Source organism: Dufourea novaeangliae, unplaced genomic scaffold (assembly GCF_001272555.1).
Source record: "Dufourea novaeangliae isolate 0120121106 unplaced genomic scaffold, ASM127255v1 scaffold8, whole genome shotgun sequence".
NCBI classification, from domain to species: Eukaryota; Metazoa; Arthropoda; class Insecta; order Hymenoptera; family Halictidae; genus Dufourea; species Dufourea novaeangliae.
The window spans coordinates 1147610-1169254 of record NW_015373923.1 but is presented as its reverse complement, the minus strand read 5'-3'; the positions used below and the strand labels follow the sequence as shown (position 1 = coordinate 1169254).

General features: G+C 49.9%; 1 protein-coding gene across 1 annotated transcript in view; it reads left to right on the top strand.

Moving 5' to 3' along the window:
- Positions 1-19735: 19735 nt before the first annotated feature.
- Positions 19736-21645, top strand: part of LOC107194807 — a 172731-nt gene continuing 170821 nt past the window's right edge. Inside the window, exon 1 of the mRNA XM_015584510.1 lies at positions 19736-19782. The gene's annotated coding sequence lies outside the window, so the exon portion shown is untranslated. The remainder of the gene's footprint in view (positions 19783-21645) is intronic.

Genomic DNA, 21645 nt, shown 5'->3' with positions numbered 1-21645 from the left:
AGAACCTGTTGCCCTCTCCCACTTTAATCTTAGAGAAAGCATCGAGGATCGAGCCGAAGGGAACGCCCGATAAGGGCCGGCTGGTTATCATCGATCGTATCCGGTAATCAAGATAATTGTTCGATAACCGACGCGCGGTTTTAGGCGGCCTTTCGGCGCTGCACTTAGGAATAATTGCATTGTTGCATGTCGTGCGGGCGGTACGCGGATGAAGAGCCATGTTGGTTTTGGATCCGACGCTGATGATGACGACTACTGCAGGAGGGTCCAAAAGGGAGGGCGAGGAAAAGGGGGCGGCTGACGGGCGGTAAAGGGGGAGGAACGGTTTCGAACGGTTTCGAACGGCTGGCTGATCTGATTATGTTAATGCATAGCGGACTCTCGATTGATAATTGCATCGGGGATCGCGGATGCGGAGAGTTTGAATGGCGTTTCGGCCTACGGGTTCTGGTTCCCGAGAGTGATTATCTATGCTAAACGCTCCGCTCGTTCGATCATCGTACGGTCGAAAGAACTTTCCATACGCGTACTTACGGTATTTTTCAACCGCGTGCACACGATTCATCGAGGTCTGGCCTCGAAACCGTAGGCCTCGTTCAACGCACAAGGAGACCCAATATAGATACTTCACCCGAACGAAGAGATGCAAAAGACAAATCGGAACACCGCGATAGTAATCACTCGATTCGATTCACAACTCGCGAGACGGGTATTTTTTCGAACAATTTCGAATCGTTGAAATATCAAAAGTTCACATACCTCCCGCAACATCCATCGTTCCATACCCTCCGCGATGTCGACGAGCCCGCGCAACACCTGCCATTTCAATTTGCCTAATGGCGTCGCGAGGCCGCAGTTTGATTCGCATTAATTCCTCCATGTATTCCATGGGGCTGGTGCCAACCGGGATGGATTTTTGTGCAGACGGCGGGATATTTTCCGCGAAACGGTGTACTGGGAAAATTCGGTCTGCGCAATCAGCGTGTCTCGACGCTGTTAGAGGCCGTCGCGTCGGTCGTTGCACGGATGCCGGACGGTGTGTTCCGGCTCGCAATCCGTTGGCCGCGTTTTCGAGGAAACGACGATGGGAATTAATGCTGCGGCGGTGGCGGCCGGTCGGCCCCGTTAACGGGGAAGAATTAAAAATAACGGTGTGACCCGTTTGGCTCGCGCCACGGAACACACGTGGAACACGTTATGCCCCCCGTTGTGCTCTCCCCTGCACGCATGCCAATAAACGGCCCGAGCTTTATTGTCCTGGAAATTAGAGGAATTGCGACTAATGCGGTCTTTTAATCGCGCGCCGCACTGCGGAAAGACCGTGGCCCGATTTTATCGTCGTTTTTACGTTGCCGTCCGACACCCGCCGGAGGGTTATAATTTAAATTTCAATCGGCCTTTAACGCCCGCAACCGGCGCGATTACGAGACGTTTCTCTCGCGGATACAGCGAATGGGGCCGAGCGAAATATACACCGGCGTTACTGTTAGTGGCACCGTAAACGGGGAAACGGCGGCCCCATCCGACCCGAAAATTACAGTAATCGTCGCTAATTTGACTGTTTAATTAGTCGGGAAAAGCGACGGAAGTATTCCGACGGAATTTGTCAGCGTTTACACGCCGTCAGGTCGGGTCGCATCGCGTCGATAGCGTCACGAACACGTATGCCCGTGCTCGGCTCCGATTCACATTTTTGCAGAACTGTGATTCCTAGGTGAACGCGTCGAACATCGCACGGTACGCGTCCGTTCACCGCGAGTTTTGAATTTCCGTGAATATTCGACCGCGTTTTCCAGCGGATGTTCTAACTGGAAAAAGTGCAGACAACAAAGCTGTCCACATTTCGCCTGGAATCGAAGCGTCTTCTTTTTTGTTCCAGTGGAGAAAAAGCTCTGGACAGTTCTCCCGTAGAAAAGACATCAAAGCGCCACGGTGCGTTGCGCGAAAATGGGAACGAATCGGACGTATATTACGTACCGCAAAAACCACTGTTTTTGTTTCGCTGGTCGGCTCACCTTGGTAGCCTCGGTTTGACTTGCATTAATTCACCCTTTGTACACAACTTTTTTCACGTGCCCCACCCCCTGCGCCCAGGCCCAGTCGATTTCGAATGCAAAAGCTCCCGATGCAATCGAAGCAATCACCGGCCGACAATGTTTGCGCAGTTAGGCTGACTCTGCGCATTGTTCGCGCTGTTTTTTGTCTCGCTCGCTTTCCCCCGGGTTGCTTCTTTTTTTATCGTTCGACGTGCAGCCCCCCGCGCGCTCGACCGTGCAGCAAACACTTTTTTCTCCCTTTGTATCGTTCTAGTTTGGCCGAGCACCGTTTATTCTACTGTTACGGGTTGTTTAGCCGAATCAATCTCCTGGCAGCACGTGGCTCCATCGACGGTTCCTCCGCCCCCTCCGCCTCGCGGCTGCGTCGGCGGTTTTCATAGGAGGAGGAAATAATTAAAAGTTAGTGTTTACCAAACGAAAGCAATCGGTTGCCCATCAGCGGCAACAACTGGATTCAATTATAAAACTAAACGCTGCGACGGAGGCAGTGTACAGCTCTTCTCACGCCGTAGCATCCTATTCCATCCCAACCGACGCTGTCCGAATCGAAGGAAACCCACAGACAACGAATTGACGGATATTTCCAAGCTACCCCCTAGCTTGGGAGGGTGGGGGTAAGTTCAAGGAGGCTCGAAGACTTTCGCGAGAAGACCCAATGGATTTCTGATCCCTTCCTCCCCCGTACCTTCTCCGAGCCTCGTCCTATCGAAACTCTTTAATTGGAAATCCACGTGACAATGGCACCCCTTCATCTTCTTCCTCTTCTATCTTTTCGTCCTCTTCCGTCCCTCTTTCGTTTCTTCATCCCTTTCACGCTACTCTCACCTCTGCACCCTTTCCACGTGGCTTCCTTATCCTCTATCGTCTTCGTTCTTCTCTGTCAAGAGCGAGAAGTCGACACTTCTCGAGAGATAGAGGTAGAAAGAGAGAGAGGGCAGGCCGTACCAAATCCGAGAATCTTCAACGGCTGCGATCTCTCCGACGGTCATTCAGTTCGTCTTGACTCAATCTCTGGCCGTCGAAGATTACCGGAAAATTTCTCGTTTCGCCTCTATCCGCTGGCGCACGGTTAGGTAAACCCCTGCCCTTTCGTCCGACTCGCAGACAGAGACGCTCTCTCTCAATCGGCGAGACGATGAGACAGAAAAGAACAAGAAAAAAAAACAGCTCGCCTGGAGAAGACTTAATCTCCGCTCGATCGGCCTGAATCTCCAATCTTCTCTCGGACGGGCTGATTCACGGACGGCGACCGAACATCGGGCAAGTTAAACAAATTAATTGGAACGAAGCTATCGGCTTCCGTTCTCTTAATCCTGTCGCCTCCCATCCTTTCACAAGACGGAAAGAATTTTATCTTAACAATTTAAACGGCAAATAGAAAGGTCCCGCTTTTCCGCTTTCGACGACGAGAAGGAAACGTAAACGGGTGTCGCGTGAAGACGGTGGGTCGTTAATCTTCTTCGTCGAAGTGATCGGTAATGCACGGGAATGCGGGAAAAAGGGAAATCGTACGATTCATCGAATCGATTGAATGACGCGGAGACACGGGCCGCGTGCCACCGATCTATCAAGGATCGAACGGTAACTCCTAAAATCCTTTCGGTGAGTGGGTCGTGTCTCAGAGTCGAGGATCAAAGGACACGTCCAATTATCGACTGTCAGAGAGCTCGAGAGAGTAATGGTGCGAAAACTGCGTACGGTTGTCCTTCTCTCGCCTGTATTCTACTCTTCTCCTTTCTCGTTGCTCGAGGGAGGATATTCCAACACGGTCTGAATCGGGCCGAGATTTTTGTTGGTCCCAGCCTCGCGACAATGACGAACGGTCGGACGGAAGATCAAGCAGTCGCGGGTTCAACGAGGCGAAAATTGAAATCTTGACGCTCCAATCTGTCGTGGTTCCGTTCCACGGCGTGTGAATTTCGAAAAAATTCAAGAAATCCATGGTATCGCGACTGGTTCGCCCGACAAGGTAAAAAAAATAAGATAGGATAGATAGACTAAACGGTGTACTGGATTACAATCCGGTGAACGATACGGGGGTGAGTCGATATTATGCGGTTATTTGAAATTCGATTATTGAAACGCTCTGTCGGCCGAGAACCAAATCCATTTTACCTGATTCCATCGGCAGTCCCTCCCTTATTTTTTGTATACACGCCCAAAACGAACGGTTAGTTATGATCCGAGCGGTTTCTCTCTCTATCGCTCCAGGTCGGGCGCGCGTGGTTTACATACCGATCTCGTAAACGAGATTCCGATTTGTAATGCTCGGATCGATCCAGCGGATCAAACGAACATTTAGAACGCTCGGAAATCCGGACGCGATACGTTCTAACAAATGGAAAACGGTTACACGGTTATTGTAGCCGGTCCGAATCGAAAACAGCGCCGCGTGCGCGACAATGGAAACGCGCCCGCGAAAACTTTTCACCGTTAAAAAGTGGGCCGTCGAATGCCGTTCGTCGACGTGTTGCCAGGGCACCGATGCTAATTGCAACAACCGTGGAAATTCCGGGTCCAACGTCGGTCCGTGGTCGTGAATGATAAATTACTTATTACTCGTGATCACCGGTGGCAAGCTAAATTGCGATTCAAATTCTCCATCCCCACGGGCTACTGATTGAACCCGGGTTCCTTTGAAATTTACCGTCGTGTTTCCTTTGGAAAATCATCTGCCCCGGATAACATGACACGGGGCCACACGATAAACCGTGCGATTTGCTATTCAGCGCGTGCTGCGTGACAATGCTGTACCATACGCGCCTGGGATTTATATTCTTCACTCGATCCGTTATATTTCAGTAGTAACACCGCTCGGTGTTACGGAGAACGAAAAGAAGAACGAAGTAAAGTGGTCGGAGAGTGAAATGAAATAGAATCGTAAGACGAATGAAAGATGAGGTACGCTGGTACCCAGTTTACATCGAGGCGTCTAATTACATTAATTTCGCGCGCAGTTATTAGCGCTGAGTTTGCAACGCGAGTTACATCATCTCTTCATCTGTCCATGTTTTTGCGCAACTTTTCGTCTATCCCAAGATCTTCACGTTGTTTGCATTAATTCGCGATAAGGAGATTACAGTCGACGCGGAACGATCGTGAATCGTGGAAATTTATATGGGAGAGCACGTGTTTCCATCGATCCAAACTTAAACGAGGAATTATGGGATTCGAAAGGGGAAGCGCAACGAAGAAGCAATTAAACGAAAAAGCCCGAGGAAGACGTTCCCCGACGATGTCGCTTCCGCGAGAGATTTACCGCGCTCCGGAAAATTTGTCTCCCGGGGCGGAGTGGAACGGGATACCACGTTAACGCCGTGGCACTGTTCGAGGAAATAAGAGAGAAATGGTACCGCGAAAACCAGTTTGGGGTTTAAAGCCCGAGCCACGTGACATCGTCAAAGAGTTACGCGGTCCCCGTTGAAAATGGAACAAAGGCTTTCCTGGCAGGTGCGGAGCCCTCGTTGAACGAGATCGTATCGGCGGCGTTATGCAGGACGAGTGTGTCCGGTATGGCGGAGGTAAGGAACGATCTCTCGGTGGCTGAAGCGGAGCCAAGCTCCCGCGTGGCCCACCGTCGAAATAACAAGAACGATCGATCAGACTTAACCACTCCGGGACGCGAGTAGTTGTACTCTTCCGGGACTCGACGCGAAACACCCTAAAGTCGAAGATCCCGACGATTACCTCTCCTAGAGCGTAACAGTTCGAGGGAATGCGAAGGCGTACACGGCTTATCTCCTCTGTTTTTCCAGCGAACGGACGAAATGGCATATTTCCGATTGCATCGGTGAATTTTCTCCGTTTCGCCGTTCTCCGGCAACAACACCAACGGGGGATTGACGAAGCAAAAAGCTCGAGACGTTTTACATTTCCCGCGCGTTCTTGGATAATATCGCCTTATTAAAGCTCGAGCAAAAGAAAATCACGCTCCTCTCTTCTGTTTCTCGTTTGACCACCTCCGTTCCCCGTAAAGTCGCGAAAGAGACCTTTCCAATCTCGCCCTCACAAAGACTCGGTTAATCTGCAATTGCTTCCTCTTTTTTTTTCTTTTTTTCTTTTGTTTCGAATTATCCGGTACGCGGAAGCGTAACCACGACTTCTCCTTTCATCGCTCGACTCGTCCGAGAACTTTCCTCCCTGGAATCTCGGAAACGACCAGTCTTCGTTCATTCGTCGATTGTATAGAAGACGAAAACCCATTATCCCGGGAAGGAGCGTCGCGTTAATCCGTTGAATTAACACGAAATACGGATGGGATTTCTTCGTTTCACGCGATTCATAGCCTTCCATCTCCAAACATTTACCGAATGCCGCATTAATATGCAAACACAGAGAAATGCAACGGATAAATTGCAATTAAAGAACAGAAGAGTGATGAAAAAGGAAAGGTGCGGTGTTTCCCAAAGCATAACATAGAAGACGAATCGCGGCCGATGAGTTCGAGAGCAGCGTCCTGTGATCGATGGCCGTCGATTCAAGAATGCGTAGCATCCATCTCCGTTTCTTTTGAGGTGGCTCATTTCCTTCGCGAATTCTCCGTCGTTTTCTGCTCCGACGAGTGGGCCGGGCCTGAGAATGCCGCTTAATTTTAGCGCCGCGGGAGAGGACGAATAGCGGCCTGTGATCTCCGTGGGGACATATATTTCCGAGTCGACGGAACGCGTCGACGAACCGCAACGCCACGCGTCTCCGACGCTCTCTAGCATCAACTCGCGCTCTGCCCCCTCCTATTCCTGGACCATTGGAAATCTATAAAGTTCCACCTGGAACCGCTCGATCCTCTCGAGCACGCGTGGCTACGATACTTCACGGATGATTTACGCGTCCCCGGACCTCCTGAGGATGATCGTAAATCCGTAATCTTGTTGCAATTCGGAGTATTCTCCGCTTAACAAGCCCTCGAGATGCACGATCTGAGCGCGGGTTTACACTACGCGAAGAATGCACGGGCAAACATTTCGTGGGACGAGCCCTTCCGGTATGACGAGCGTGGTTTCCGTCGCGTCACTGCTCCGGAATGCAAATACACGCGTTATCGCGATATGTTCTCGGCTAAGCAACTTACACGGGCCAAGTGAACTGCTTACGTGGCTTTCTTGCGTCGTCCACGCGAAGCGGAGTGAAGTGAACTTTTTGGAGTGGAGTCAACCGAGGAAACTGTTACAACCGTTTGATCGTTCTAAGCCTTTCCACGCGTTTAAGCACGCTGGGACTGTGTATTTCAGGCGACTATGTACTCGACACGGAAATATAATTGTCATCCGGCGATAAACGCTCGAGCAGTTTGAAGCGACGCACAAAGAGCGAAACGAGCTCGCAGAGGCGAGCCGGAAAAATTCTGAATGCCCGTCGCGAGCAACAGCTGCACACGGGGCGACGAGGCACGGGTCTGAAGGTGAGCCAGAATGCCGAAAATTCTGGCCGCGTTAACGAGCATCCCGGGCGACGTCGACGACAAAACAATTCCGCGCGGGAAACGCTCGACGGGCCTAAACTTTATTTATCGGCACGGCCGAAAAGCGCGGTCGGTCCTGGCGAGAATCTTGCCGGGCGTGTCCTCGCGGGGCCGCGTATCAATCTCCCTCGGCGCTGTCTTTGATCTGTTAAAATAGCCCGAGACGTTGGCAGAGGTTTAACCCGGCGAGCACGGGGTCGACGCGAGATCCATCCGATTAAACTCGCACGCGCACCTCGGGAGAAAGACGAAGAAAATGGCAAGCAAGGACGTTCCGTTAAAGAGGGACGCTAAAGAGACCTGGGGGTAAACGAGACTCACGGAGCACATAAATCTTTATTTCACGGAAATATTCATGAAGTAGATTTACTAATTCTTCTATGACCAGCTTTTAAGGATAGAAACTACTCTCTCGCGAATCCACGGAATAATTTCTCCATTTTCCAGGAGGCTATCTTATTTCCCGTCTGGAGTTCGAAGCCCGATACCCTTGAAAGCCCGCAAGCAGGCGGGATGAATCAGGCTGGACCGAGACAAAACCAACACAGCAAGGTGGGGTGCGCAGCCCCGGGAAGAATAAGAAGAAAGGATCGAGCATGTTCTCCGTAACCGGCTTAGGTCGATGCAATTTTCGCGAAGATCCATTAAGGAGCTGGCTGCAATTAGTGGGTGCCTTAACAAGGCCATTGTCGCCTAAACCCTTCGCCTGTCTTCCGACCCCGTCTCCCACCCTGGGGGTCCACGCGATTTTACTTGCGGATTTAATTTGCCTTTTTCCTAGACACCCCTCCCACTCAGGACCGAAACGTCCGTCAGAGGGGTAGCCGGTGGATGGGCTTTCAGCCGCCTGGATCTCTGGGTTGGGTGGATAGGGTTATCGGTCCGGCTATATCGAGTTTCATTAAGCGCATTGTACCCTCGATAAGGGGGGAGGTGGTTCGTCACGCAGGGGTCGGAGGTGAACCTCAAAAAGAACCGATGGAGGGGGAAGGGCGTGGAAGGGTTGTCACGCCAACCAAATGACCTGCGCCAGGGATGGAGGTGAGAGCCTCGATGCTCGTGGTAACCGGTAATTTTCTCTGTTTACCCCATTGTTAACTTGCTCTGTGCTGGCAGCAGCAACAGCTCCAGCACGATGTTGAATTAAAGGTATACCTGTGCATCGGTCTGGCCCCGCATTTGCATATGTCCGAAACTGGCAGCTACCCTCGCGTCCTCGACCCCAAGCAATCGCGAAAAGTCGACCTCGGAGCCAACCGCGTCTGTACCATCGCCTAAATTCGAAGCTACGCAAAGACTCTTACTCTATTTCTATCGTTCTCTCTATCTCTCTCCACCAATATCGAGAACAGATTCAACGTCGAAGATGATTTTCGGATAATGGCGAACAAGAGAAAATTAACTGGTCGATCTACCTACATAGTTCGATGGAATATCGATATCCTTCGAGCAATGGAACTGTATCTGCAAGGGTCTTCCAGGCAACGATATGGCAACGAGATTTTGAGATCGTTTCAGAAGGTCCATCATCGTCAAATGAGTGTAGATAAATGCCGTGTTAAGCGGAGCGGATACACGCTCGCGATATACATAATTTGCAGGCCGGGGGAACGCTGGTTCGTCGTCGACGAGCGGAGAACAAGAGGGCACACGGCAGCGAATATTTCGCAGACATATCCGAGCGTTTCTGCAAAGCAGAACAGGTGAATCGCAGGGCACATCGTAGGAAGAAAGCTCCGTAATGGGCGTGGAGAGAGTGAAGTGCCTGGTTGCGTTACTCTGAATGATGATGGATCTACTTATATCGTGCGGCTGGCCAGAGAGTGGATTTCACTCTCCGCGCCGCGTAAATGGGAGGTGTACTGCTGTGAATGTAGCGTTTCTTCGGTCGTCGTTCAGGCCGTTCAACGGCCGTGTGTACACGTATCGCTCTAATTGTGAACGATGGCGGCGGTGGCGTCGGTTGCCGTCGTCTCGTCTGGTCGACTAGCGTCGCGGAACGTCGACGGCGTCATCGGAACACGCTCGTCTACTTTGATAAATACCCCCCGGGATTTGCTGTATTAAATCAAAGAGAGAGAGTGAGTGAGGGGGGTGGAAGGGATACGACCGAGTTGCCCGGGTAACGATAATCGATATCACCTTAGCGCCACTTCCTCGATAAATAACGTAAACGTTCCTCTTAATTAATTCTTACTGTGCTCGAACACGAACCGCGCGGTCGACCAAGGGGATTAACGAATAGCGCGCCGTTCTGGAAGCGGACTAGCGTGAATAACGCTAATAGCGAGCGACGCGAGAACGCCACCGCTACCCCGTAATCTCCGTAATCATCGTTTCTGATAAACGGGAATGCACGACCGCTAATATCGTGTCGCTGGAACCGCGAAAAGTCCCTGTCGCGATTAAAATAAATTCCCTCCTAATTGTGACAGGTGTTTTGGTAAACCGGCTAGCGGCGGCTAGTGGCGGGTAAACAGTACCGCCCTGATAAATTAACGAGCACGCGTCCGATACGAAAGAACGAACGATAGAACGAACAGGGCCGGTTGGATCGCGCGTGCACACCGTCGAGCGGTGAACGCGACTGCGAGAGCCTGTGCTTGATTGTATCAATTAGACTCCCGCCTTCTTTATACAATTAATCTTAATGTAAGGTTACTGCTGCGAAACGACCGACTCGTAATTGTCCGAACGAAGTGCCGTCGGGTTGACAATTACGTCACGCGGATTCCCTCGGGACGTACCTGCGAAAATGCGGCTTTTTCGTCGAATTAAACGACGACCGCTGCACAGGAAAAGAACGATGCGACTCGTGTTACGCCATAAAGACCGGCGTAGAACAGATTCTACGAGCGTCCTATTATTCAACCGGATAGAAAGGGGTCGCGACACGCCCTGCACGCGAACCATACCTCTTCTACGGTCTCAATTAATACGATCCTACTCTTTCCAGGGAACTTTGCATCCCATAGAGCGACGATGCAAACAAACTAGGCTACGTAAACGTTCGATGCATCGTCTCGTATAAAAAAAATATTAAAAAAAATAGAAGACATTCGTTTTCGCGTCGTCCAGGAAGCGTGATATTAAAAAACGATCGCGTTGGTGAAAATAAAATCACGCGCGTTTAGCGAGCAACGTAGGACGCGTTGAACCCTGCTGAGTCAGGACGTTTCCCAGTGGCAATGGGAGAGCTGACCGCGGCTGCCGGCGTTAATGGATTTGACAAGATTGAATTATAGGCCGCTTCGTACGCCGGCAATACGCTCGAAAAGGGAACGCCGGAGATAGGTATATACGCGCATACTGACGGCCCATTCGAAAGTAATGGACCGATCGAAGGGGGAGGAGGGCGAGTGGACACACGACCGCTGCCGATAATTGCTCGGTGTCGGAAATTCCGCGTCAATTTATCGGCGACCCCGCGGAAAAAGTGTTCGTGATCGTGGGGAAAGGGACGGTAATGAAACGGCGAGGTTTATTGCCGGCGATTTCCTCTTGCCGAAATGGACCAAGACTCGTCGACGTGCCGGCAGCGTCTCGATATGTATGTCCCCGCGTCTTCGTCGACGAGTCTCCGACGGAACGTTTGGAAGATTTATGCGTTCGAGTCGAATGTGTCGATGAAAAAGAAAAAAGGATAAAATCGGTGAGATCGCTTTGATAGGAAGCTGCTGTTTGCTTGACGCTTAACGAAAGAGGAATTATTTCCACATAGAGAGATAGAGAGACAGAGAGAGAGAAGGAGTCTGAATCGAGATGAAACGCATCCAGCGAAATTAGAACCTTTCCCAGTAATTAGGAAGGCTGCGTCCAATTTCTCAGAGCGACGGAGGCAAAAGCATTTCCTTAAGAGAATGAGAACCGAAGCACGACATTCAGCGGCAGTATTTCAGTTACTTTCATTAGAGCCTCGGCTCCAACGAAAGGCGGAGGGAGATCGGCCAGAAGAGAGGAGAGCCCGTGACCTCAATTGGCCTCAAACAATTTGCCTGCTGAATTGGTCTTCCCGCCGTACCTACTACTTGCTACACTCCGAACACTATGTATGTGTATTTATGTATCCCCTATCTAGACCCGTTCCACCCCTTTATAACCTGGGAACGTAATTTTCGAGTTGCATTAAACCCTCAGTCGCGCTCCTCGAGATCGTTCGAGATCGATCCAAATCGGCGATCGATCCCTGGTACAATCCTTATCCGTTTCGTTTGCTCGCGCGAAAACGGGACGCCAGGGGTGGTGCATCGTTCGTTCTAATATATTTACTTCGTCACGGACACCGACAACGGAACCCGTAAATCCCTCGACAAGGAAAATACTGGGGTAAAATATGAAAGCACGCGATCGTAATTGAATAGTCGTCGAAGACGTGGGCGCGCGACGATGATACAAGAGGACGAGAGAGAGAGAGAGAGAGTGGCACCGTCGAAGCTGCATATCGCTCCGTGGCATGCGGGCTAGAAGCTTATTATTGTTTGATTAACAACCCCAGGAGTTTGTGATATTTCATAAGCAAGCAAAGGGTTGAGCAACGAGATTGGATGGCAAATGTACATACGTACGTACACACAGCCGGCGGCTTAAGCGCAATGCTAGACGTCCGTGAATTTCCATCTCTATTTCTCTCTTAACGCACGAGTACACAAATGCAAAACGCACCGCCAACGACGTCTCACGCGCGCACGCCGTACGAAAAGGTACACAAAGTGCCGCGTGTCCCAGGTTTTTCATACAAGCGAGCTACAATTTCCCGCGATTTCCTTTCGTTCCCCGTTTTCTCGATATTAATTCCGATCGCGTCCCAGCCGAGCAACCGGGGGACTGCGCCGGATAGGCCGTAGGATCGTCGCTCGTAAATCCTCCCCTCCGGCTGGAATCTATAAATTGTCCCGATAATTCTCCGTTTAAATAAAACCCCCGAAATCGCGGCCGATATCGAAATAGACGACGATAAAAAGGAAAGCCGTTGCCACGGTGGTGCGCAGCTGCAGCAGACGTTTTCCTTTTCAACGACTGAAAAGTTACGCGAGAGGTTCACTCTGAAACGGTTGGGATCCCACCTGGTTGTTGCTGGATCCGCGCGGAAAGACGTTTTCAGCAACCTTCGAATCACGAACGTTTCTACATATTCCCACCAGCCCGTAGAGATGTTCGTACCGCGTTTGAACTCGCAAAAATCCGACTGGTGCACGGTCACCGCGCGTTTCACCGTGTTCCTTCTCGGCTTCGATACCATCTTCAACGGTTCTCCACGATTTCTTTACTCGTTTGCTTCCCACGCATCATCGAATCCATCCTCTGTTCGAGAACTCTTCACCCAACCGTGTAGACCACTCATTTTTCAAGCTGTTGAAAGTTATATCCCGACGAAACATTTTCGTGGTCGTACCATGTTCCGTTGGTGCTAAAACGCGAAGCCTCTTACTCTTCACTTTCAACCGGTGAACAGCATAAGTTCGGCGAACTACATAGTTGGTAATTAGTACGAGGCACGAACAGACCCTCGTTCGATCGAATATTCCCGCCCGATATCGGGGTGCAAACATGCACGACCAAATTTACAATAATGCCCGCTTTATCTGGCATAACCCGAAAATTCGCGCAATTACGGGGACTATCTCTAATCTCATCGACCGAATCGTTAGATCGTCTTACATAATAACTTAAGGATTTCCGAAATCCTACCCTAAAACGCAATAAGCCGTAGGGTAGAACAGGGGAAACGGGAGTCCGTTCTTTAGGAGGAAACTCGGGTATTGTTAGCCAACTACCAGGACGTAGATATCTATCTTTCTATTTTTCTTCGTGGTCGACGCGTGTTGCTCCCTTTACGACGCGTATTTTGACACGATTTAAAGCGCCACCGAGGACGCGCCAATATTTTCCACGGCTCGTACCGCAATCTGTACGTTCGGGGGAGCGACGAACCACCATTCCACCGGCCTCAACGAAATAATTATTAGCGTCGTCTTTGAGGCGGAGCAACGATCGTGAAACGAGCGAAACCGCGCGGCGTGGAATCCGTGGTCGAAAGTGACAAACTGCTGGGAACGTTGTTTTTCTCGCGTCGCACGACGAAACTTTAAATCCCGGCCGCGATAACAAGTTATATATCTTGCGATTTTGTGACGGCAATAGGAACGCGAATGTACGCGTCCTCGTAAATGTATCGCGAATACGGGAAACAAAAATAGTTTTGACACATCGTTAACCGTTGACTGAGCACGCACGCGATGTAAAAGCCCGTGCGTATTGCGACTTATAAGAAGCAGCCTGGCGACGAGCCAGAAACCATCCGGCCGATGGCTGCCCTCAGATTTATGTTTGAGTAATATCCGCTATGCTTTGGCTCCTTACCCGGTATTCGAGAGATCTTTTTGTTCGAAACCGAAGACCACCCCGGATAAATTGACGTTACGCGAAAGGATAAACAATAAAGAAGCCCGGGGGGGTCTTTAACCGGACCATTCCATGGTTACAGCGTCCACCAACTCGACGATCGAACATTTCCATTCAATCGTTTTGCAGACTTCAACTGGTCGTGGTCGTGATAAGATCGTCGACCAGATTTTTCGCGTGGTCCGATGGTGGAAAGTATAAACACCTTCTATCCAAGTTCTTAGTCCTCCTCCTCGTCGAGCGGAAATCTAAGAAATGGACTTACACCGTTCTTCGATCTCGAGTCGTTAAATATCGTCCGGAGGAAAGTAGGTCGAGTCGGCAAGAATAAGAAGAATCGTGTCCACCCCTTTAGAAAATGGAATTTCAGTGGGTGGAGAAAAGCCGTATCGGTTCTCGGGCTAGAGAGTATATCGAATTCGGAGCGATAACGAGTCGACGATAAAATAAATTTGACGTTTCAATTTATCGGTACGCTCGTCCTCCGTCTTCGATCCCCCACACCCCACCTCGTTCGTTTAACAGAGCTGAATAACAGTCGATGTAAAATCCCTCCGCCACCCCCATCCCGATCGAGCTGCCGCAAACTTCGGTTGAAGAAGTGCCACGGCTACATGCGCACACGTTCGACTTCCTTTATGATATTATAGAATCCCGAGGACGGGTAACGAACCAAGTACTTGTCCCATAAGTAAATCAGTGTAACAAGCCGGTCTATCCCGTCGTTCGAGCGGAAGCACGACGACGGGAAACGAAGAAACCTCCAACTTCTTTCATCACGCCCGAGCGAGTTTCTGCAATTCGATTTAAGGGCCGATCCCGCGCCGGTTCGAACGACGGTCCCCGACGTACAAACGAAATCTGGGACGATGACGAATTTAGAATTTTAAGCGGGACGCGGACTCTGCAATCTGAATACTTATGGCTCTCCACGAGGATTTCATAAAATATCCTGCAACCGTGGCAAACAATGCTCCCGTTCCAGAAATTGAATTCGTGGAATCGAGCTGCGCTGGTCCACGCGTATCAGATTCGCGCGACGTTCCCTTGCGCGTTAAGAATTTCAACTAATGAACGATGTAGCACCAGATTTTCCTCGTCTCTCCAATGGAATCTAGGACAGATCCGTATTGTACGTAAGAATTGTGTTACACAGCGTATCCTCGATGGAGTCGGCTTTACGAGGTTATTCGTGTAGCTGCGAAACTTTGCTGATCCTGTTTGCGAAAAGCTTATCCGTTTGCCTTGGAATTATTCCTTCGGCAGTCGTCTTCGCCGAGGGTCGAAGTCGTTTAATTGAAGGAGCTCGCGTAATATGTCCTCCGTACGATGAATAGTCCGATGTCTTTGGATGCGATAAGAGCGGGGTGAGAAAGATCAGGAGAGGTCGAAGGATAATACAAAATGTGATCCCATAACTATCCGGCTTGGTATATCCTTTCGGATACGTTATCTATCCGAATGGTTAAGCCAGACGCAGACGTAACGTCGTTCCTTCGCCGGTAGCCGACTTAATCCGTAAATCCCGAGGGGGAGGGGAAGGGGATACGTCCAGATCCATTGGCCCGGATACCCTACGACGGTGGTAAGCAAAGAGCCGAAGAACCCTTTCCTCCTTGTCTATTGATATAACCTTGACTCGATGGCTGGCGCCAGACAGCGAAAATAAGGTGGTCGGGATCGGTGTCTTTGCTGGTATAACCGGGCCCCGGCCATTTAAATCTACCGGGGGTTGAGTAATTTACGAAGACGTTGCTTTGATCCAGTCTCAAGGAGAGCGTCCCGCGTGGATCTTTACCCTTTTAGCGCCACCATTTAGGCGTTTGCGTCAAATTTATCAAAGGGTGCGTCCCGGTTTTCTAGCAGAAGCAAGAAGAGATCTCAGTACGCTCGCGATATCTAATTTAAGTCGCGACTCCGGCCCCCCTGGTATTACTTACGAGTGTTAACGATTACTCTTACGACGTTCGGAATAGACCATCACCTTTTTGTCGAAAAGAAAGAATTACGCACGTGAACACGGGGGAATTTTACGGTCGGTCAAAAGACCTAAAGGCTATATTTGATACCGCGTGACCGTTCGTCTTATTCTGTATTCTCGAAGCATCTCTCGGCGGAACGGACGAGGAAGGGGGTTAGAAGGACAAGGAATTTAATTCCAGCCGTAGTTTTCGATCGCTTGGAGAAGCACGAGTCTCTTATCAAGCGTGAGCGGTGCTTCTATAAGATCTTCGATCTGATAACTTTTGATCGCGGACGCAAAAGACCTCTAAGCACCCGCGTTATGTACTTACAGTACTTATGTAACCGAGCAAGTTTGCGCCGCATGTGCGAAGTTTCCGAATCGATATTATCGGGAAGCTTGTCGATGAAATTAATTGATGGTAATACCGTAAAGAGAGCCACGTCATGGTTATTAGCTCGAGAAGTCGCCCTAATGGCATACTTCGTACCGCTTGAAGCACCGGTCACGAAAGTAACATATATTTCAGCCTCATTTCTCATTCTCTGTGCGCCACATTCCGGAAAATCTAAGTGGATCTACGAGATCTAGCAAACATCGATAATTTCGACGGATAAAAATCGTGTCGCGAATCGACCGAACAAACTTCGAAAAGCAGAGAAAAAGTCTTTATAATCACGAAGTACGAGAATCCCTGCGCGAGGAGCAATATCGTGTCGGAGCCAACATCTATATAGTAATAACGGCCGCGATTAAAAACGTCTACGTGTGTTTGCGGGGACGGTAAATTAATATTCCACTGAACTCGAACAAGTGGCAAAAAGCTTCTCCCGGACGTACCAAGAAACTCGCCGAGTCTCGAGGGTTTCATTAAGACATTTGGACGGAGCAAACGAGCCTTGCTTATTGCAGTTTTCGGCATTAATTAGCATCCGACAGGGGCGAACTTCGGAGGGGGGGGGGGTCCGAATTCGTTCCACGGGCTATCCCTTCTCCGTTTTTCGCTCCGAGTGCGCGCGTTTACGTGTTATTATTTACCGTTGCCAAAGGCACTTGATCGACACTATCGTTCTTTCAACGCGCGGGACAGTACGTATTATCGTAATGACGCGGAAATATAACCAACGTGCAACGAAGAGAACACCGCCGAAAGGGCGTAAAGAGCATCAGGAAGGCTAAGCCCTTTCAAGTTCCCTCCAGCCACCGAGGCAAGTTTAATCAGTCGGTGAATCGATGGCTTTAATTAAGGAAACGTCTTACAGGGGATAGCTGGGTGCGGCTGGGTTAATACCCTAATGTATACGTTACCCATATACGCGTGTATCCATATTCGTACATGAACGCGACACAGGGCCACCCGTAGGAAACCTCACCACAGACCCGGGCCACTTCAGTCTGTTCGCAATGTACCTTATACATATCGACCTCGAGAAGCAGAATCGTGTTTTCCATCCAGCCGCGTTCAACGATCCTCGCTATCTCTACCAGCAACTCCCCGCTACGCTACCAATCGCGATGTAATCCTTCCGCGTGATCGTCAAGAGCCGAGAGAGGAGGTGATTCGGAATTGGGCAGGGTAACTGAAAGACGGGAGGCGCAGGTAGCACAGTTTTGCGAAATGAATTACTTATCGGGCAGACCATTTCACGGTACGCCATAAAAGGCGAAATAGATCCGATCTTCCGCGCGCGATTTTACCGGGAGCCTGGCCAGGCCCCAGCGTTGCATTCTCCAACGATCGTAAAACTATTTTCCGTGGTGGTCTTCCGCATTTTTATTTAGACCCCGTCAATTGAGCGATCTACGCGAGCGCGCGCGCGCTCGAGAAGATTCAGTCACGTAAACCGACGCGAATTACTGCCCCGCGTTTGGTCCATAGAAACAACGATGTTTATCGGCGATCCGTACAGCCGGGGTTCTACGGTTTAAGCTCCACGAAATCACATCGGGCCAACAATTTAATCGTCGCAGCAGGCGACAGGGCCGAGGCGTTCTATCCAACAGGGCGTAGCGACGAATTGGCCAGCATCGGAGTGATCGACGACAGTGCGTGAACGAGATTGTACACGCATCTCGCACACACAGAGGAGCCAAAGGGCCTCGTGTCGCGTTGCACCACCTTGTTTCCCACGGGCGTGTGGGAGAGGAGCTACGACAGCTCTCGAGGAAGGAACGAGAAACGTGATGGAAACACGAACAGAGAGAGAGAGAGTAATCCGCTTAGATCGTCCGACACGCATGCCACGCACCAATGTCTCTCTTAGCACGAACATCCACACTTGTGGGTGTGCGTGTATAGCCACTGTTACGTGAGGATGGAAACAGAGGAGACCAGTGCGGCGGAAAATCGTGGAACATCGTGATTTGCACGCGCGTCACACGCCGGTAAGAGACGATGATTCATCGATGGTGCAGATCGAACTAATTTCGAAGAGGAGGGATACTCTGTCGGCGAACGATCTCGCCCGTAGATAATTACGATAATTTCACCCGAACGTGTTCGGTCATGGTTTTCAATCGGCACGACGCTTGTTACTTCTGTCGCGTGTATATATGTACACATAGTGCACACAGAGTGTACGTCGAAGAAAGAGAAATCGGTTGTGTTGGCATCGTTCCAGTACCGTCGCAATTTCGCCAACCCTGAGCCAATCGTTCGACGGGTCACGAATTTTTTCCGGCGTGGTGTTTAAGTCGACCACGCTCCGGGGGAGAGCAAAAGGGTTTTTTCGAGAGCACCGCGTTATTAGCGGACTCAATATCCTGAACCAAAGCCGTAACCTTTGGGGCGTTCCACGCGGTTTCACGCCGGATATGAACGACCGGTGGTGACGCCATTGACAACGATAGATGCGTTACGGACCGTACCACGGCTGTTTTGATATCTGTCGGTGATTGTCCGATTAAGGGATCCGACACCTGTCGAAATTAATCGAGCTGCACGGATACGGTGAATGACATCCCTTGAAATGCCGACAATGATTTTTGATCGGTCACTGCTATAATCCTTTTACCGTATTAAACTTCGCGCCAATCTAACCTATACCAGTTAATACAAAAACGTAAAGAAGAAAGTGCACCACCGATCCACGGTTTCACCCGACTACAAGGGATAATTACTTAAAGCGATAATGTCATTCCGTCTGATCGAATGTTTTATCATGCAACACATGAATAACAATACTGTTTATGCGATTATTATTTACTCACCGCAACGGCGACACCTCGAAATTATGATTTATCCCTCGGTGACGCAACCACAAACAATCGCAAAATGGCCACCAACCTCGATACGCGTGGGCGAGCACACACGAATGACAGCGTGAACAGCACACCTGCGTAGCTCGGTGTCCGAAGGGGGGGGGGGGTTGGCAGCAATGTGTACGCGGGACCCCGTGTCCCCTATCCCATTTCACCGGTCACAAAGGCTACGACCGATCGTAAACACAACCGTACCGACGCGTGCTTACGCAGCCGTTCATCCGCATTTGTTTATATACAGACTCGCTGCCTAATATTTCACAGTTCGATTCATTGGAGCACAGTCTAAACGCACTAGCCGCGGACGCTACAACGTCTCAATAATTCGCGCGCTCTCCTTACTGACTAACCTAACCTGTTCGTGCATAGATGTCGCTGATACCCAAATTTGTCCGCGAAGTTTACATACATTTAAACTGTTTAGTACACTCAGTCGCCGCAGTCTGATTATAAGTGATACCACGTGCAGTTGCTCTCGGTTCTATGATGCAGCTAGAGCATCAAAAAGATTTAATTTGTGCACGACAGAAGATAGTGGAAAGTTAGTGTGGAAATGTTGCTGATTTTCGGACAAGAGGAACCGATAGAGGTGAACGTGGCTCCGATAGTACTGGTAGGCAGCACGTAGCGTCGCCATTTCGGTGAGTAAAATGATACTTTTCCAAGACTTATCCGCACGATCGGAAATCGAAGATAGGAGTGGAGCGTGCACACGATATCGTTGCGCGCAACCCGATAAAAGTATAATAACACCGGTGTTCCGTCGAGCGTAATTCCGAGAGTAAATACCAGGTGGAAAGTCAACGATTGCGCGATCCTGCGTCCTGATATCTGCCACTAGACTTTCATCCTCTGTTCGATGTACACGAAAACGAGCGCTGGTAATGGATCCATTCGTGGCATGTAATTCGAGTGTTTCGCATTACCCACCCCCCACCCGTGTGGAAAGCCGTGTTCGTGTACGTCGGCATGGATTGCATTCGGTGCAATGGGCCGCGACGTGCAACACAGGCTGCGCCAATGCTCCGATCTTGAATCGGTAAACTGGCTGGAACTGGCCATGGATTCCCATGATTCCTCGTCGATACGTTTTATCGTACGTAGAAATTGTTTTTGTCGGTTAACGGTCGTTCGTCATGAAATTTCCGCGTTGGTACTGGTAAGGAGAGCCTTGCGCACCGTGCTGCGCAGCAGGGCTGATTTGCATGAAACTATTCCGCTCTCGGTAGTTCGACGTGGATCCGTATGTGTACACACGAGCGCGACATTACGAGCCACAATTGTTCAACGTCCGCTGGATAGAAATTCGATGAAAAGAAAGTTGTACGGTAATTTTGCGCACAGTGTTTCTCGCGTTTACGATTGCCATAGAACCGTATTCTGTGTAATTTCTCTTCGAACAGATCGATCGAGGCTGATAGAGTCTGCGTAATCGCAGCGTGATTACGTTTTTTTATTTTTTATTTCGACGTGGTAATTTCCCTAGAACTCGATTAGACGGCCGGAGATGTTGCACAGGTATGCGGTGGACGGTCGCAATTACTCTTCGCGGAAAGCAACCACGAGTAACTAATATCCGTAGTAATTACTTCGGAAAGCGGAGAGGATGCGAGAGTGCGTGTAGGTACACGTGCGTGCAATATTCAGAGGTCATCGAAGGCGATTGAATTATCGGTTAGAAGCATCTAGAAACAGTACGTAGGGTCGTGACCCTGAATATTGTTCGTGGGAAGCTCTTAATGTGGCACTTACTTTAATCTCTTTATCTACGCATCGACAACTTCCGTATTTTATGAAACATAAAGTACCTTCGAATACGGTTTACCTGTTCGGTAGCTCAATATCTTCCTCAATCTCCTTCGATCATTATTCTCCATTTCTTATACAACGTAGACTTGATTCGCGGATCAATGTGGATGAACATTTCTTTCTGTTTTCTTTCATCAATGCTATCTCTGTAGATATTTTCATTCTCTTTGTATCGACCTGTGCGTTTCCCATTCCTCTTCCTGCTTTCTACCGACGTATGAATAAACCAGTTATAAAATTGAACGAAACGTTTTCGCCCCGTACAAATCGAAGTCGGGCGGGATGGAGACGAGGAGAGAATTTATACCGCGCGCAATTGCACCGTAAAATAGATAGAGATTGCGTTTGTCTGCCGTAAGGGGAAGGTGCAAATCCGCGTGGGAGATGCTCCGCAGGTCCCGCAATCGCGTAACCGTGCTTTCGCTCACGCACGCGAATACTTCCCCCCGATGGTCTGTTCCCGTCGTCGCCGTCGTCGTGGAATCTGCATATTTATGACTGTTTATAATGTATAATTGACGGGAATCCGCATACCATCCGAGGCAAAGCTACCGGGCTAGAGGCTACGCTGCCTTCTGCGAGCCGCCAAATCAGATTACCGGCTTTGCATTTTGGCTCGACCTCGGTCACGACCACCGCCGACTATGTATATACCCTGTGTCCCTCTCATTCATTTCTCTCTGGTCCCCCCCCAA